General features: G+C 31.6%; 2 pseudogenes; one reads left to right on the forward strand and one right to left on the reverse strand.

The window, feature by feature from the left end:
- Window positions 1-6,437: 6,437 nt before the first annotated feature.
- Window positions 6,438-9,964, forward strand: LOC145628053 (pyridoxal 5'-phosphate synthase-like subunit PDX1.2 pseudogene; annotated as a pseudogene).
- Window positions 9,965-10,196: 232 nt separating this feature from the next.
- Window positions 10,197-19,170, reverse strand: part of LOC145559246 (beta-amyrin synthase 1-like) — a 48,039-nt pseudogene continuing 39,065 nt past the window's right edge.

Consider the following 19,170-nt stretch of genomic DNA (forward strand, 5'->3'; position numbering starts at 1 on the left):
CTCTACTAAAATTTCGAACATTGTGCAACTACATAACATTTAACACATTCATCGCTTGTAAGCAAATAATTATAATAAAATATCATGCAAACTAGCATAAGGTATAATGCCACTAGTAGTAATTCTTTTGAAAGGGCTTACCATATATACCTCTCACATTGCGCGCGTTGAAATACCTAGTGTTATTATATTTTTGTTGTTGCTTTTTTTTTCTTTCTAATTACTTGATTTTGTTTCTACATACTCTCAGTTTAAGATTTCTTTTATTTTCCTCAAAAAAAAAGTGTTTATTTAGTTTTTCCTAACAATTTGAATTATTAATTATCTTTCGCGGCAATAATTATTGATTTGTATATCCGAATGCACAATATTCATTATACACCCTCAATATACATAAAAGTTAATCAAACCAAAGAACATAAAGGCCAAAACAAATGAACATGAACCTAAAAATAATGATACAATAGTAGTCAAAGTGAATGAACATGAATCTCTAAACCATCAAAGAGCATGAAATGAAATTTATTGACTTTTACCATAAGACAAAGGAAAAATTGCCCAGAATAATCCGACCTTTGGGCCGTCCGCGAAAAATAATCCCACCTTTCGATTATTTTTAAATAATCCGACCTTTAATGTCAATCCACTTCAAATGGTCCCAAGTGACCGGTAACCTGTTAAATAGGTAATTTTTTTATTTTTTTGTTTAAACTACACGTGTCACTCTATGATTTGTCTAAAATTTTAAATTAAAAATTGAATTAAAAAAAAAACTCTGCCCCAGCCACCAGCGTATTGCAGCCCCAACCACCGCCAAATTCCAGCCAGCCACCGGCGAATTATAGAGCCAGCCACTGTCGCCGGATTGCAGCCCCAACCACCGCAACCGATTTGCAGCCCCAACCACCATAACCTCGTCGCTATTGTGGGTTTGTTCGCTCTACAATTCACACCCGAAATCTAGGCGGGGAAGGTGAGGGAGGAAGAATTAGAGGCGAGGAAAGCGGAAGGAAATCGGTATCAGGATTGGGGAAGAGGGGGTACGACATCGACGTTGGGGATGATTAAAGTAGGATTTCATGGGAGAGGGAAGGGGGTTGATGGTTCGAAGGAGGGGAAGGGGGCGACGGCGCTGGGGGAAGAGGGTTGGGGGTTCGAGGGAGGGGAAGGGGGCTACGGGGAAGGGGGCGACGACGCTAGGAGAAGGGGGCACCTACGCTGGGGAAGGGGCACCGGCGATCGGATCCGCGGCGGTGGGGTGTCAGGCAGATTGGCCGGTGGGGATGGGCGGAGGTGTTGATGTTTTTTCAATATTTAATTTTTTAAAACTTTTTTCTCTAAAAAAAATTAAACTTTTTTTTTTGCTTTTTTTAGCCAATTATAGGCCGACACGTGTCATCTAACTTGTTATAACAAGTTAGGTAACCGGTTGGGACCATTTACAGCGGATTGGCATTAAAGGTCGGATTATTTAAAAATAATCGAAAGGTGGGATTATTTTTAGCGGACGGCCCAAAGGTCGGATTATTCCGGACAATTTTTCCTAAGACAAAATATTTATCAATGAAAATGTACTACTAAGCTAGTTACACCAAATATGCATTGAAAAAAGAATTAAACAAATAAATAAACTAATAAGGTTTGAATTTGATAACCTGTGGGCTTAAGATAACATGCAAATTAAATAAAAATAAAATAGTAAATGAAGCTTAAAATTAAACTGTACAACACAATAATATTAAGCACTTTTTGTCAAAAACTACCTTTTAAAATCATTTAAAATTAATTTTTTGTGAGAAGTTACCTAATAAAAAAAATGTTGTAAAAAACTACCTATTAAAATAAAAATGTTATAAGAAACTACCTATTAAAACAAATAATTTTGTAAGAAATATTATTCGTCCAAGTTTGTCTTTGACTAATTTTTCCGGCGTTGACCATCCTCGAGCAGTCACATGATAGGTGGCATTGTTGGTGGGGCATGGAAAAAAAGGTTCTAAAAGTGATTGGCAGGTGGGTGGTCAATGTCAGAAAAATTAGTCAACGGTGAAAATCCGGTAATAAGGAAGTCTATTACAACATTTTCATTTGAATATATAGTTTCTTACAACATTTTTTTGGTTAGATAGTTTCTCACAAAATAATGGCTTTTAATAGTTAGTTTATGACAAAAAGCCCTAAGATACTTTTGTTGGTACAAACTTTTATAATTTGGTCACATAAAACATCTCTAACACACGTACATCTTAGCATTTGATCACAGAATATTAACTACTTGGTCTGGATTCAACATCATACGAAGTACATGTTGTTATTGTGTTATGTGATAATTTCGAAAGAAATGCTAATCTAATAATCTGACGGATAATTTAGATGATGAAATATTATCCGTGATGATAGCAACACAACCAATTAAGAGTGGTAAGCCTAGAATCACAACCAAAACAATGCCAGTGAAAAACCAATGATAAGTTACATCTTGGAGAAGAGCAGCTTTGCATGATTCGCAATCGTAGCATAAGGTCTTCGGATCATTGTCCCATCTGTTGCAGTCGACGTTCGAGTAGTTTCCGATCTCTGGCTTTACCCAAACCGCTGGACTTGTGTAATTGAAATTACATTCTTCCGGTGGCTTGCAACAACCAGACTATCATTGAATAAATTAAAAAAAAAAAACAACTAATTTCGATATTTGACAATACTTGTCGTCGCTATCTGGACTTTAAAATATATTTGCTTACAAGAATGGATTAAGGCCTTGTTTAATTCAATATATTTTTGCTTATTCAAGAAAAAAATTTATTCAGATCATCATCGTTTCATGTGCGGTTTTTTTTATCACTAATTATTTTTAATTACGTAATGAAAAAAAATTATAAATACATATTAATAATTTATTAATATGTATCTAACAAGACCCCCCACTTAATATAATATTCTTTTCAGATTATTGTACACACAAGGTCAAAGCTTGGTCAAACCAAACAATCAAATCTGATCCGTTAAAAATTGATAAGAATAATAAGGTGAATTAAACAAGCCCAAGACTATGTTTGACAACACATTTAATGAACCTTCAATATAAAGTTGTTGATAATTCAAGCCACCTTAGGGTTCGTTTGGCATTGCTGTGATTTTCTGTTTTTTGGTTTTTTGTTTTCTCAAAGTATATGATATGAGTCCCATAATGAATCAAAAATTATATAAACTTATTAAAATTATGATAATTTTGAAAACTGACAACAAAAAAGTGGAAACACCTTTTTCTTGTTTTCTGTTTTTGGTTTTTGGTTTTCGAAAAAAACAGGAAACTGAAAACCAAAACAGATGCCAAAATGATTGTTTGGCTGTTTGAAAAAAAAAAAGAAAAAAAAAGATTGTTTGACAAAAACTTTAGATCAAAAGTATAATTGTTTAAAAAAAATTAGTCGCACACTTATTTTATTTATTTATATTTACATTACTACTCCATAGTATATACAAGTAAACTTAATTATTTCCCTCAAAAAAAAAAAAAAGTAAACTTAATTATTTGGATTAAGGTCTTGTTTAATTCAACATATTTTTACTTATTTAAGTAAAAAATAAGTTCATATCAGATTAGACAAAATAAGTTCAAATTAGATCTTCGTTTTATGTGTGGTTTTTTATCGCTAAATATACATTACTACAAATTTAATAAGACCCCACTTTTTATAATCTTCTTTAATTTTTAGATAATTGTACACACAAGGTCAAAACTAGGTCAAACCAAACAATCAAATCAGACCAAATCAGTTCTAATCAATTAAAAACTGATAAAACAAAATAAGGTGAACTAAACAAGTCTTAAGGCCTTGTAAAAAAAAAATTTTAAAAAAAAGGTCCTAAAACTTTGTTTGGAAACACATTTAATGAACCTTCAATAATAAATTGTTGAAAATTCAAGCCACCTTAAATGAATGTTTGGCTGTTTCAAAAATAAATAAATAAATAAAATAAAAAATGATTGTTTGGCAAAAACTTTAGATCAAAAGTGTAATTGTTAAAAAAAAATTAGTCGCACACTTATTTTATTTATTTATATGTACATTACTACTCGGTAGCATATACAAGTAAACTTAATTATTTGGATAATCTCTAAAATAAACAAACATAAACTCAAAATACAAAATACAGAACAATTAATTTAAAGTACTCACCTCATAAGGAGATAAATTTCGTTTGTGGAATTTATCAAGGGAGTCTCGCCTATAATCCTTACCAAATTTTTTGCACACATGCTCTTTTACAATAACCTTCTTGTAGTATTTTTCCCAATTATATGTATCATGAACCTTGTTCTGCATCCACTTAGAGTACGACTCTACGTGGTACTCCTTGTACGATCTCCCAGGGATCGATTCTCCTCCCCCGTTGCTGCTCACAGCCAGCACGAATATCCCCAAGCCGAGGAGGATAAGTAATAAAGGCGACGCAACGATTGGCAGGGCTTCTGCATTATCCGCCCCCCCTGCGATGGAACAGACAATGCCACAGCAAAGGAAGAGGAGTATAATGACTCCGATGATGGTGAGTGTTACACCAAGGAAGCGAAAACCGGAGCAACTTGAGCCGAGAAAATCAAGTAGGTTCGATCCCAAGAGTAATGGGATAAATAATGAAATACTCCCAACTAAAGCAATACACCCTCCAGCTGCGCCACTCATCTTGCACAACTACAAAATTTTGTACAAAGACTTTCTTGTGAAGATGACTTGAGCCGTGCAATAAAGTGTTTATATATAGCACATACATAAAAAAAATATTACGTTTTGTGTGCGGCTAACCAAGAACAAAATAACCACTATAAAACTGGTTGAATAACCCTTGTAACACCGAGTAAGTAACCTCTATAATACCAAGTTACAACAATATAACATTGGCGAAGTGACTCCGATAACACTGACGAGTAACTCCTATCACACTAGTGAACCAACTCCATGATTGCTGTCCATACGATATGATCAGCCACATATAGGAATTTATAATTGTCCAATGTCTTTTTTTTTTTTGTCGTAAACATAATTAAATAGCCCATAAGTACACATCCTCCTAATTTTAGAGGAGATGAATTGAAATCAATCATTTTTAGAGACTTTATGAAGTATTTTAAACTCAAAATAATCTGTTTTAAGATCATTTTAACCAATTTTGGACTAAACTAGCTAGTGATAAGTCACCAGGAATTATACGTCGACTAATAGATTGGCTATTTTTACAATATTATTCTATTTTGTCTGATCATTTTTATTTTTTTTCTGCGAACCAATTTTTGAAGACCAATAAGATCTGTTTTCTTCGGCTTATTTTCAGTTTAATTCAATTCAGTTCCTAATTTTCTTTTCTCATAAATTATTCAATTAAGCTCCAATCAATTCAGTTCAGCTTGTTTTCAAAAAAAAAAAAAAAAAAAAAAAAAAAAAAAAAAAAAAAAAAAAAATCAGTTCAGTAAATTAGAACAGACCTTAAGTGGATTGGACTTTTCTCCTTAAATTAATGAGATATTAACATCCTTAGTCCTTAGAAGCTTCGTCTCATGCTAAGTCCATAAATATTAGTAACCTATGGCGTTCACGTAGCTCTATTCAAGTGGGAATATTTAATTTCATATACAATAACTTAAATGGTATCTATCAACTTCAAATTTTGTCGCCAATCAAATTTTGTAATATAATACGTTGAAGTCAATAAAAATATAATTTTCTTTTGATCGGGTAATATAATACTTCACTGATACCGAAGAAACTTACATTAAACGTACGTGCTACTACGTAGTAGTTGCATTTTAAAAAACCAATAACGTATACTATGACTTGGTCTCATACGCTCAAGTCAATGCTTATACAATGCTGGCTTGCCATCTTCTCTGAGTGCTTGATCCAAATTATCCAATTATCCTTAGATTCGATTATGTATGTCGATGCGTTACGCTACATTTTCGGATCTTGTCTACGTCAATTTATGAATTACCAAGTTACAATATTGTGACTTGTGAGACTACTTAGGGAAAAAAAAATGTTATAATATGGTGAGATTATTTCAATTAGTTATGCTTTGTAATTGGGTTGTTAAAATTACTCTATCATATAATTTTGTATGTGATGGAATACGGAGTACTTATAATTTATGGATAAGAAATAGTATATCCTTAAGTATTGACTTATTAGTAGCAATTTTTAACCTAAAAAGAGAATTAGTATTGTTTGATTTGAGTACTTAACTATATAAGTTGATTTTTTTTTCTTTTTTTGTTAATATATGTACTTCCTCTGTTTTTTTTTTTTTCATTTTTTTTTAGAGTTGCAACACTTTTCTTTTCACGCTTGTCGATACATGTTTTAAATTAATTTCTATCGTTAATATCTTTAATTTCCGACAAGTAAAAATTATAAATATTTGATATTAAAATTGTATAAGTCGATACAAATCTAACAAGATCCCACATGACTATATTTTAACTTAAGTATAAACCATCAAAGCTAGTCAAAACAGAATATTTGAATAGTGTAAAAGTCAAATTATTGCAACTATTAAAAAACGGAGGAAGTATTAGGAGTCAAGGGTGAATGTGGGTACTAAACTTTGCCAAAAGTTGCAAATAAGGGACTCAAGTATCAGTTGTTGCAGTTAGAGTACTAAACTATGTACTCTACCTGTTTAACCTGTTCTAGCCGGTAATAGAGAGCTTTAATTATATAATTTTTTTTTTCCTTTTTTTATTTACTTGAAGTCTGAGTGTGATTTCAATAATTGTCATAGTACAATTAAGTAGCAAAATAAGCACTTCAAATCAGTCTTCCTCTATATTCAATTTCCCTATTTTTTATTAAATCTCGAAAAATCCCTTATACCCCATCAACATCAACACATCAACCATCAGCAATCTCTGTTTTTTTTTCTAACAGGCATTTCATCAAACACTTAGAGCTCATCAATGGCGGACAACAGCGTTGTAGTGTTTTACGACGGAACCATTGTCACCAGGCCACCGACACCAACAAAAACCCAAATCCTTTTTTCGATCAAATCCGGGTTAACCCAGATGCTACGCGGCGGTGCAATCGTCGAAGTCTCCGATCCTCGGCAAGCTAAAATCGCTGAAAGTGCAAGCGATTGCTGTCGTCGGAGATCAAAAGGGTATCGGAAGAATGGCAGACCCATCAATCATCAAAGAGATTAAACGCATCGTTTCGATTCCCGTCATCGCTAAATCTCGGGTCGGGCATTTTGTCGAAGCCCAGATTCTTGAATCAATTGCATCCGATTACATCGATGAAAACGAGCTTTTATCGATTGCAGATGAATATCATTTCATCAACAAACACAATTTTGGGGTCCCATTTGTTTGTGGGTCGAGAGATTTGGGTGAAGCTTTGAGGAGAATTCGAGAAGGTTCGGCAATGATTCTACTCAAGGGAATTTATGTGGGTCTGGTAGTATTGCGCAAACTATAAGAAATGTTAGGCAAATAATAAGTTCTGCATCAATTCTCTTTAACCAAGGCAAAATCATCATTGCTCTGACATTCGAATATTTAAAAAAAAAAAAAAAAAAAAAAAAAAAAAAAAAAAAAAACCCGGTTGTAACCTGTTAATAGAGGTAAACTTATTGGAATATTCCCTCCGGTAAGTACTCTACCAAAGTTTGAGTACCCATTTTGCAACATGTGAAAGATGAGTCCCTTATTTGCAACTTTTGGCAAAGTTTAGTACCCACATTCACCCTTAACTCAAAGTATTAGTTAGCAATTATTTACAGGAAAATTTGTTTAGAAGGGATATATATGTTCACTATTTTATTTGGAAAGACCTTATATGTTTAACGTGGTCTAAAAGGACCTTATAAACTGATTTTGTTGTTTGGAGAGACCTTGAGGTCGGGATCCGACAATAATTGACTTTTTTATCTGACATTGACCTCTTATGTGACCTTAAAAAAAGACCCTTTTTTTTTTTAATGATTTCCCTCAAATTCCCTTATTTTCATTTGTGCCATTTGGGGATTAGAAGAGAGTGAAGGAGGAATTAGAGGGAAATCGTAGAAAAAAAAAAAGAAAATGGAGTCGTTTTTTTAAGGTCACGTGAGAGGTCAACGTCGTAGAAAAAAGTCAATTATTGTCGGATTTTGACTTCAAGGTCCCCCAAACAACAAAATAAACTTATAAGGTCCTTTTAGACCACTTTAAACATATAAGCTCCTTTTTGACAAACAGAGCTTTTTTGGTGCAGCAGGCCACACCGTGTGGCCTGCTGCCAAATCAGTAAAAATAACAGATTACACTGTATAACGGGGTTACTATTCACTCGCATAACGGGGTTACTGGTTTTGTTAGGGTTACTTGTATTTTTTTTTTCAGGGGTTACTTGTATTTTTTTTTCAGGACTTGTATTTTTTTTTCAGGGGTTACTTGTATTTTTTCTTTCAGGGGTTACTTGTATGGATTATTTATTCAGGGGTTACTTGTATTTTTTTTTCAGGGGTTACTTGTATTTTTTTTCAGAGGTTACTTGTATGGATTACTTATTCAGGGGTTACTTGTATTTTTTTTCAGGGGTTACTTGTATGGATTATTTATTCAGGGGTTACTTGTATTTTTTTTTTTTTTTTCAGATGTTACTTGTATTTTTTTTTTCAGAGGTTACTTGTATGGATTACTTATTCAGGGGTTACTTATATATTTTTTTTTCAGGGGTTACTTGTATTTTTTTTCGGGGGTTAATTGTATGGATTACTTATTCAGGGGTTACTTGTATTTTTTTTCAAGAGTTACTTGTATTTTTTTTTTCAGGGGTTACTTGTATTTTTTTTTTTTTCAATATTTAGTTGTATTTTTTTTTCAGGGGTTACTTGTATGGGTTAATTCAAGGGTTACTTGTATAAGTTATTTATTCAAGGGTTACTTGAATGAGTTACTTATTCAGGGGTTACTTATATGAGTTACTTCAAAGGTTACTTGTATGAATTACTTATTCAATGGTTACTTGTTACTTATTCAACGGTTACTTGTAAGCCCCATACCAAACCAGTAAGACCCTACAAGTAACCCTTGAGCAAAACTAGTAACACTCTACAAGCAATCCCTAACCAAACCAGTAACACCCTACAAGTAACTCTTGAGCAAAACTAGTAACACCCTACAAGTAACCCCTAACTAAACCAGTAACACCCTACAAGTAACCCCTGACCAAAACCAGTAACACCCTACAAGTAACCTGACCAAACCAGTAACACCCTACAAGTAACCCCTGACCAAACCAGTAACACCCTACATGTAACCCCTGACCAAACCAGTAACACCATCACCAAACCAGTAACCCCTGACCAAACCAGTAACACCCTACATGTAACCCCTGACCAAATCAGTAACACCATCACCAAACTAGTAACCCCTGACTAAACCAGTAACACCTACAAGTACCCATAACCAAACTAGTAACACCCTACAATTTTTGACGTAGAATGTTTGATCTAAGATTCCACGAAGAAAACGAGCTCACATTTCTTTGGTTCTCATCAATTTCACTACTTCAAATGTTGTTGATGATTTTAAGGATAATTAATCACAATTTTCACAGCAATTTAACACCCAATTTCTACAATTTCGGGCTTTAATTGCAGCAATTTGGCAAAGAGGAGAGAAAAAATGGGTGGAGTAGAGATATGGTTGTTGGTGATGTGTGGTTTGGCTTGAAGAAGAAGCTAAGAAAACAGGAGAGAGAAAATGGGTATTGTAGAGATATGGTTGTTGGTGATGTATGGTTTGGAGAATAAGATAAGAAAAGAAGAGAGAGAAGAGTTGTGATATTTTTTTTTAAAAAAAAATTAATAATAATAATAATTGTGGCTGGCCACACCGTGTGGCCAGCCACATACAAAAATTTGTGTTTGACAAAATAGTGAACATATATGTCTCTTTCAGACAAATTTTCCTAAAACTAATTGATTTTCATAGTTTTACTTGATCCTGAAGTAGGAGAAACAATATTGTATAAAGTATAAACTTGTCGAAAACTTATACATTGGATGAAGTAATTATGTCAACTAAAAAACTCTGGCGTTTTTATTTCATATTAAGAAGTAAATTTTACATATAATCTTCGCTCCGAAGAGTAATTTAAACAATAGGCAAATAAATTGATAAAGAAGGGCATTTTTAGAAATGAATAAAAACATAATTAAACAGAGTTGGTTGAAGGTAATGGAACAATCTTGATATATTCAGAAAGTGCCCACAATGGGAAATAGTTCCTGTACAATGGATAATTTAATATGCATGTCTTCAAGGATGTTCCCGTAATTTCCTATTTTTAGGATACAAAATACAACACAAATGAAAAACAAAATTAATTTAACATTCAAAATAAAAATCATAAGATATTAATTCTACTCTCGCTTTATATTGTTTGCAACTTTAGAATTTTATATATCTCATAAATAATATACGCTAATATTACAAATAACATGAAACGATGGATGATTTTACAGTACTCGTTTGAAAAATGACTACCATATTATTTTAATAGTATACAATATGATTGGTTTATTTTTTCACCTTATAAAATGGTCACAAATAGTCTTTTATATCTACTATGCATACATATTTTTTGAAAATTTTAATCCAACATATAATAATTTTTTTTCGAGAAATTATAAAATAAGAATAAAAATTACATAAATGTAACTAAAAATTTGATAAATCAAAAAAATGTTGATAATATTTTTATATACCTAAAATAAAGTAAAAAAATTAATTATCTAAAAAAAAATATATAAATTATAAACTTTATAATCATGAAAACATTATGGTAATCATACTTCAAATGAGTACTGTAAAATTTTCAATGAAACGAAGAAAGTATTACTTTTTCTATGTCCAAATTAAATAAGCATTTTTCATGGACAAGCATGTTTTGGAGAGGAATTATTGTTTGATTAAAGTTTGAACACGATTCACACGAAGATAGTGAAAATAGGTTATTATCATCATAAAGGAAATTAGAAAAAAAATATGTGGTGGGATTTGTCAAGTCATGTGATGATTAAAAGAGAAAAAAGACTCCTAAACGAAACATCTTGGTAAATAAATAAATCGAATAAATTAAGTGAATTTTTTTTTAGGAAAAATTGTCAAAAATAATACAACCTTGAGCAATTTACCAAAAATAAGTCAAACTTTTAATTATTTTTGAATAATATAAACTTTGAGGGGTATCCGCTTTAAACAAGTTAAAACCGATTAGTTACCTCATGAACATATTATATGGAACATGTGACATTGTATTTTTTTTTTTAAAAAAAAAAAAAAACTATTAAACAACTTTATAAGATAAATAAAAAAAATTGACCAACTAAATAAGTCGTAGGTAAAATAACTTGTTTAAAGCGAATATCCCTCAAAGTTTGCATTATTTAGAAATAATTACAGGATTGACTTGTTTTTAGCAGCTACCGCTTAAATTTTGTATTATTTTTGACAATTTTTCCTTTTTTTTATCACAAAAAAACCTCAATATTGACTTTACCACCTACTCTTTTTAAATATTTATATTAATACAACAAATACATCTAAAAATTAGGCCCAACAGAAACACGTGTCATTAAGCTGTTGGGTAAAGTTCTCGTCTTCTTAAAAAAAAAAAAGGAAAGAAAGCTGTTGGGTATAGTAAAGGAAAAAGGAAAAAAAAATCTTATATACTAACCCAACAACTAACCACCCCCACCCCTAACCCATACCATCCTCTCCCGGGCACCGGCACACCCCTAATCTTTGCCCCCACCCCACCCCACGGTGGTGATGTGGATGAGGCAGGAGGTGCCGACAGGGGGAAGGGGTGCCACCCACCCCCCACACCACCCCCACGATGGTGATGTGGATGAGGCAGGAGGTGCCGACAGGGGGAAGGGGTGGCCAATGGTTGGGGTGGTGGTTGGGTTAATTTTAGGCTTTTTCAACCCAATATCTTAATGACACGTTTACAAGGTAAGAGCCCCTAACATATTTTTGGATGGAATCTGTTATACGATGATAGAAACCATTTTATAGATTTTTTTTGTGGTGTTAAAATCTATAAATGTACTAAAATAACAACCGCTGACATCATCACTTATTAAAATTATACACATGTCAAGCTGTTGTTAAAATTTTCCCCGCCTAAATCAATTGCTGACATTATATTTTTTTTTTACCTTAAATTATTACAATATTTTTTGTGAAGAAAATTATTATTATTATTATTATTATTATTATTATTATTATTATTATTATTATTATTATTATTATTATTATTATTATTATTATTATTACTATTGTTATTATTATTACTATTATTATTATAATTACTATTATTATTATTATTATTATTATTATTATTATTATTATTATTATTATTATTATTATTATTATTATTATTATTATTATTATTATTATTATTATTATTATTATTATTATTATTATTATTATCTGACTTCAAAATATAATTACTCTCAGTTAAATAGTACACATAATACATAATTTGCTTAAGTTTTTACTGTTCTTCAAAATTAATAAGATCTAAATATCATTCCAAATGGCAATTAATAATTATGTTTTTATAATTTATTTCATATGAGGGACATATATAAAAATATATATTTATTTCAATAAATTTTTTTACGCTGTGCATCGCACGTATGGGAGTTATCTAGTATAACTAATATATAAAGCTAAACTTTTAGTCAGGTCACGAGACAGCGACACTTGACGTTCCAACTTTTCGCCAAGTGTCGCGCCACGTTGGATAAATTTAAATACACTTCATAGGATTAAAAAAAAAAAGTTTAGAATTCTATTTTCAATCAAATTTGGATAAAGTTTTAGGATAAAATTGTTAGTTAAGAGTTTTATTTTTGATAAAATACCAATATTTCATATGTATAAATTGAATTATAATTTTATTCAAACAAAAATTAGATTATAACTCTAAAAAAATATCAATATTATTATTAGTCATTTACATGCCTACTACATAGTTTAAATCGTCACAAAAGCACATCAATTCCTAACTAATTTTGTATTAGAGATATATTTTGAAATTTGACATTTACATTTAAAATTTATCTACAAAATTTAATATACAACCCGGACATCGCACAATGCACAGAACTAGTAAAACATTAAGAGAGTAGGTGGTAAAAGCCAATATTGGATTTTTTTTTTCTTGTGGTAGAACTTAAAATTTCCTAAATTAAATATACAAGTTAAGAGATACACGCTACGCGTATACAATATAAGAAATTAGATGAAAAAAAATAATCGATTCAAGAGTGGTTTTATATTTTATGGGGAGTTGAATATGTAAATTATGTGGAAGAAAGGGAGCAGTTATTATTGAGTAATTATGATAGGAATTTTTTTTATTTTAAAAAAAATAATTAACTGTAATTGTTAATAATAAAAAAAAAAGTAATTTTGCAACTTGAGAAGGGTAATTTGGGAATAGTGAAATTTATCACCCAAAAGACCCTTTCACTTTATATATAGGATATATATATATATATATATATATATATATATATATATATATATATATATATATATATATATATATATATATATATATATATATATATATATATATATATATATATATTTGGGAGATGAATTGAGTTACCTGTTGAGGAAAATCACCATTTCCCAACTGTGAATTGATTATAAGTTTTGCTGCACGGTGTAGAGGACCCAAGTCCCTTTTTGCCTGATTAAGATTTAATAAAATTTAAAGATTAGTAAAAGTCAAAGGGATTCTTATGTACAATCGGGTATAAAGTACATCCAAGGGTATATTTTTACTCATCTCAATGATCTTTGCTTGTTCAACCATCAAATGAGCAAATATATATATATATTTGGGTACACCTTGCACCTAGGTGTGTATATATATAATTTTAGAGAGCTGAACTTATAAGATTTCAATAATTTATTAATGGTTCTTCTTTTAAAGATAAATAGATAGATAAATCCATTAATATTTACCATATCAAGGTCCCATTAGTAAATTAATGTATCTTAGCAACCCCTTTTTAATCTCATAATACTTTCATCACTTTGACTACATGTACTTACTAATCGACCTTTGAAATCTTTAAACATTTTTTTTTAATCATACAAAAAAAAAAAAAAAAAAAGTATTTATTAAGATTAATCAATCTAATATCTTTCAATACTAATTAACATTTGTATTCATATGTTGTAAATAGTACAAAAGATCAAAATGAGTAAGAAAGTGAGAATAAATGGAGAGCTTACGCCTACACTTTCTAGTTTTCTAAACGCCCTATTAATCACATACATTACTTTGACTAATGTTTGTATTTTATACATAAGATTAAACATAGTCATGTGGATATTTGTTAGAATCGATCCAATATGTAATTTCAAATTAACATTTTAAAATTTATAGGTTTTTTTTTTTTGACAAAAAAAAATTTATAGAGGATAAATAAGATGTCAGTGATCAAAGTTTTTCAATGATGTACATATATATTGTTGGAAGTAGAGTACTTCCAATATATAAAGGAATTATAACTCTATAACTACATATTATATGGTACATAGGGAGTAACAAGTATTACATACAACATTACATACTAATCTAAACACCAAAAAAAAAAAAAACAAAGTTGGTATGTACCTGCCCACCATGGAGTAGACCCATCAAAGCCCACGCAGTTTGGACCAAGTTGGACTTTGGAAGTGGCACAAGTTCCTTTTGTTATATCCATGAGGGCAATAGATAATAACACAAGTATAAATAAATATATGTATACTTCAACAACAATGCAAAATGCTAAAGGACTAAAATTTAGAAAAATTACCGCATTTGAAGAAAAAGAAAGTTAAGATAAATAATCTCACTAAAACATGTAATGTTGTCTCTTGTTAATACTTCATGATAATTGATAAAGTTTTTGTCTCTCGTAACATGTTTGACCTTTAGTATATGAGTTTCTCATATTGAGTTGGATTTACATATAATAATTGTTGATTTATTTTTTTTATTCACTTTAATCAATAAAAATAAAATCAAACTTTATTTTCTAAATAATTGTGCCCAAGCTAAATATAAACTCTATTTAGGGATGAAAATATAAGTTAAACTGAAATATGCGTGTAATACATTGTGCATAGACGCATAGTTGATATTGCAAAGTGTTAGAAGAAGCCATGAACTTAATTACCTCCTTGTGACATGAAAGATAGCTCTCACCCCAGCCACCATCCTCCATTTGTGTTGCGAGAAGAAATTCAACACCCTTTCTAATGGTTGCACAATTATCGTACCTCTTTCCTGTTATGGCTAGTCCTTTAAGAGCAAAAAATGTCCCATACGTGAAGCAAATTCCCCAACTTCCATACCTAAACTCAATATTATGTCAATGTAATAATTCAGCAAAAGGTAGCTTTTTACAATATTAATTATTTTATAAACTAGTTTATTACAATATCTATGGAAAGTTAGTTTCTTACAAAAAAAAATTTAATAAGGTAGTTTTTCACAAAAACTGATTTATGCGTAGTATAATGTAGTAATACACATGATAATATGGATTACATATTTATGTAATATAATATACATGATAATATGGATTACATACGTAGCTAATAACATACCAAGATCCATCAGGAAATTGAGAGTTCTCAATGTAATCAACAGCCTTGGTGATTAAAGCTTCAATCTCTTTCTTCCTATGGCTTGGATATAACTTCTTGAACAATACTAGAGCTTGAATTACTGAACTCTACGTACCTATAATATATAATGTGTATCACGGTACAATCTTCTTATATGCATAGCCATTCAAAAACTAATAACAAATGTCGAACTTGTGAGCATTAATTTACAGGAAATTCCCTGTTTCTCATAGAAACGAAATTTGTTTCTCATGGGGACATTTTTATAACTAAATCAACAACTTTTTCATTATTGTGAGCTTCACAATTGAATGAAGTTGAATAAAGTTGTTGGTTTATTTACGAAAATATCATGTGAGAAACAAATCATTATCACTTTGTTTGGATAGGAAGAAATGGAAGGAAAAGAAGAGAAGAGAAATGGAGGGGGACAAAATCTCTTGTTTGGGTAAAAGATTAGGGGAAGGAAGGGGAAGGAGAGAGAGGGATCTATTTTCCCTCTCTCTATAATAACCATAATCTTTTCAAAATTGGAGAGATTTGGAGGGAAAATGGAGCTCACCTCCCCCTCCCTTTCTTTTCCCTTCCCTTCCTCCATTTTCCCTCCCCTTTTTTTCCTTCCTTCTTTGCTATCCAAACAAAGCGTATGAGAAAGTAGGGCATCCCCTTTATTTACTAGTTTGAGTACTCACTCGTGCTCAACCACAACGTTGGCAAAGACATTTGTTGTGTTCATAGCCTGAAATGGTACAAAAGAGCATGTCAAGTTCACTTTTTAGAGATTGCGTTAAAACATACTACCTTCGTCCAAAATATTTTTTTGTAGAAGTCTTTTTCTAATTGTTGTCTCTCCACATATATTTGCTAGCCTATATTTAAAATACAATTCTAAACCTATCTATATTTATAACCTACAAATTATGATATTTTTCAAAATGTATATACCGAAATAATCATTGTAATTGTGTACAAAGTACAACAATATGGAAATTATTTACTCACTTCTAGCCATTTGTAACCTCTTGCTTGCTCCCAGGCAGTAAGCCCTCCATTTTTACTCTGCAATAATAAATTTAGTGAATGGTAATTAAAAATATTGCTAATAAATACGGAGAACATGAAATTATATGAGTATATACGTGTGTAATGTGGATGTTATGTTTAATATTTTTTTTTTCTTTTTCAAATCACAAAAATAACATGGTGGTTGCCCAATTTGCTCATTTGTGTGGATGAACAAGTCAATTTTGCTCATTTGCACAAATGAGTATATTAGTTTAGTTCTTATTGAGCATTATTTAACAATTAAATTTGCTCATATAATTCTGTGCAAGCAAAAAAGTGTAAAATGTGCAATATCTATATAGTTGCGCATTATGTACTAACGTAAAAGTTAAATTGAGTCTACTCACTTGAGCTATCCCTCACTCTCATAAAGTGAGTATACTATGAAGTTATGATATTCTGTTTGAATATTAAAATAATTGACCAAAAACACTATATTATACTATTAATATCAACCTAGAAAATGAAATTGAAGATAGTACCTGTAAAGAAAGCAAGAAATTGACGGAATCAAAAATAGTTTTAGTGTCCATCTTTTCTCCAACAATTTCAGGAGGCATCGTCGATAAGATTAAGCAACACTTGATATAACAAATACAATTAAAAAATTAGAGGAAATGATATAATTAACAAATTAAAAATGTACAATTAAATTATTGAATAGATAAAGGTCTACCTTGAGGGCGTCAGATGTGCAATCAGAAACTTGCCAACCATGATCTCTATCAGAGAATGCCCAGGCTCCCTTCGAGATGTGTCGATACATACCCTTGAAGTCACCCGATGGATTTTCCTTTATCTACATACATCATAAGATTACTTAGTACATGCTTCTTATATATATATATATATATAGATTGAATAAAACTCAATGACTTGATCGTATTGATTACTCTCCATCGCATATATAATACAAGCTTAACCCTATTATGATAGGATTAGGAAACTACCAAAAATATATCGTAGAGATATTCTAGGCATAAAATATGATACAAAATATATCCTAAAATATTTCCAAAATATATCACGCAATACCCCCCTTCAAGTTTGAGCATGAGGATAAAAAATGTCCAACTTGGAAAGAAGATGATGAAACTGATTCTTCCCAAGCGCCTTGGTGAAAATATCCGCCAATTGCTCCTTGGTGGAAACATAGGAAGGAGCAATTAAGCCCTCTGTAATAGCATCACGAACAATGTGACAATCAATATCAATGTGTTTTGTACGTTCATGAAAAAATGGATTTCGAGCTATATGTAAAGCAGATTGATTATCACAAAACAACTTGATCGCCTTAGGGTGTTGGACACCCAAATTCAAAAGCAATGCCTTCAACCATTTCAACTCATGTGTGTCTGAAGCCATGCACCGATACTCAGCCTCAGAAGAAGAGAAAGATACCGTGGGTTGCTTCTTGGTTTTCCACGAAATAGGAGATTTACAAAGAAAAACGAGCCAACCAGTCAACGAACGACGAGTAAGAGGACACGCCGCCCAATCCGAATCACACCAACCCCATAAAGTCAGGTCACTATCTGCACTCAACAAAATGCCTTGTCTAGGGGTGCCCTTTAAATAACGAACAACCCTCAGAGCTGCGTCCCAATGCTCAATGCGCGGCTCTTGCATAAATTGGGAGAGAATATGAACATAATAAGCTAAATTGGGTCTTGTAACTGAGAGATAAATTAGTCTCCCTACCAATCTGCGATATGACTCAGGATTTACTAGAACTTCACCACTAGCGAGACCAAGCTTGTGATTATGCTCGATCGGAAATCCACTTGGCTTTGCCCCTAACAATCCTGCTTTAGAAATAATATCCAAGGTGTATTTTCGTTGACACAAAAACAAACCAGATTTACTACGAGCAACCTCTATTCCCAAAAAATATTTCAAAGGACCAAGATCCTTCATCTTGAAACAATCAGAGAGATAAGCCTTGAATACAGTTAATGCAGCGGAATCAATCCCAGAAACAATAAGATCATCAACATAAACCAATATATTAATCTGAATAGTACCCCTAGTGTATGTAAACAAAGAGTAATCAGAGTAAGATTGCAGAAAACCATACCCTTTCAGAGCCGTAGTCAGTTTTGCAAACTAACACCTCAGAGCCTGTTTCAACCCATACAAAGATTTTCGCAAACGACACACCAAGATTGGATCCGAACTCTCAAAACCTGGAGTTAATTTCATATACACCTCCTCCTTCAAATCACCGTGCAAAAAGACATTCTGAACATCCATTTGATGAAGCTCCCAATTTTTAGAAGTGGCTATAGCAAGGAAAGCCCAAACTGTAGTCATTTTTGAAACCGGGGCAAAAGTCTCACCATAATCTATACCTTCCTGCTGGTGATTGCCAAAAACAACCAAACGCGACTTGAGACGTTCAATATCACCATTAG

Source organism: Chenopodium album, chromosome 1 (assembly GCF_948465745.1).
Source record: "Chenopodium album chromosome 1, dcCheAlbu1.1, whole genome shotgun sequence".
NCBI classification, from domain to species: domain Eukaryota; kingdom Viridiplantae; phylum Streptophyta; class Magnoliopsida; order Caryophyllales; family Amaranthaceae; genus Chenopodium; species Chenopodium album.